Genomic DNA, 1103 nt, shown 5'->3' with positions numbered 1-1103 from the left:
ACAAGTGTACTGGACACACACACACACATACACACACACACACACACACACACACATACACACACACACATATTTATTTATAAAGGTTTGATAACTTGTCCCCGCTGTTGGCCAATGGAGAACGACATTGTTACATGACGGCCATCTTGGTACAGGAAGCACGCCCACTCTTAACATAAATAAGAATGATTTCTTTACTATTAAAATAAAAATAACTTGCTCAATTTTCAACAGATTTTCAAATTTATTCTTTTGTTGTAAATATGAGACATGTTGTTATGATATGGCATAATTGACGTTCCTGTAGAAATAACTTTATGCATGGGTAAAGCAATAGCAATATATAAACAAAAGATGTTTAGATTATATTTACACGTATTTACAAATAAAAAATATAAAGCAAAATTATACAAGAGTTCATAAAAATAGTATTAGCACTGATGTCCTACTTATTTCAGCAATGCCAAGCCATATTCTRCATGTGTTACAACAGTGTGGCTTCATAGTAAAGGAGTGCAGGTACTAGACTGACCTACATCCAGTCCAGACCGGTCTCCCTTTGAAAATGTGTGTTGGATCATGAAGAGAAAACTATGACAACAGAGACCCCAGACTGTTGAGCAACTGAAGTTATACATCAAGCAAGAATGGGAAAGAATTGCACCTACTAAACTTCAACAGTGTCCTCGGTTCTCAAATGCTTATTGAGTGTTGTTAAAGGGACAAGTCCTTTTTGGTATGTCTTGTAGGCATCAAATTCAAAATGAGTGAATATTTGCAACATTTTTCCTGAAGGTGAACACAATGTGAAACTAGCAACACTGTAAAACTGATTCACAGAAGAAACCCACAGCTCAGAAAGCTGCCTTTCAACATATGGACAATCAGATAAAAGCAGCCAAGACCAGCAGTGTTTGGGTTCAGCTCAGTCTTACAGACCAGCTGTTCTGTTTCTTCATTGTGTAGACTTGTGAGGACCTGGTTATGGTTTTGTGTTATTGTAATTGTGTTAGTTAAATTTTTTTCATTATAATAAAATAAAAAATAACCTAAACTTTAAAAAAAAGTTTTTAATCAAAACGTTTTTGATAAACTTAAAAAGT

The sequence above is a fragment of the Austrofundulus limnaeus genome, unplaced genomic scaffold (assembly GCF_001266775.1).
Source record: "Austrofundulus limnaeus strain Quisiro unplaced genomic scaffold, Austrofundulus_limnaeus-1.0 Scaffold905, whole genome shotgun sequence".
Lineage (NCBI taxonomy): Eukaryota > Metazoa > Chordata > Actinopteri > Cyprinodontiformes > Rivulidae > Austrofundulus > Austrofundulus limnaeus.
This window is presented reverse-complemented; position numbering follows the sequence as displayed.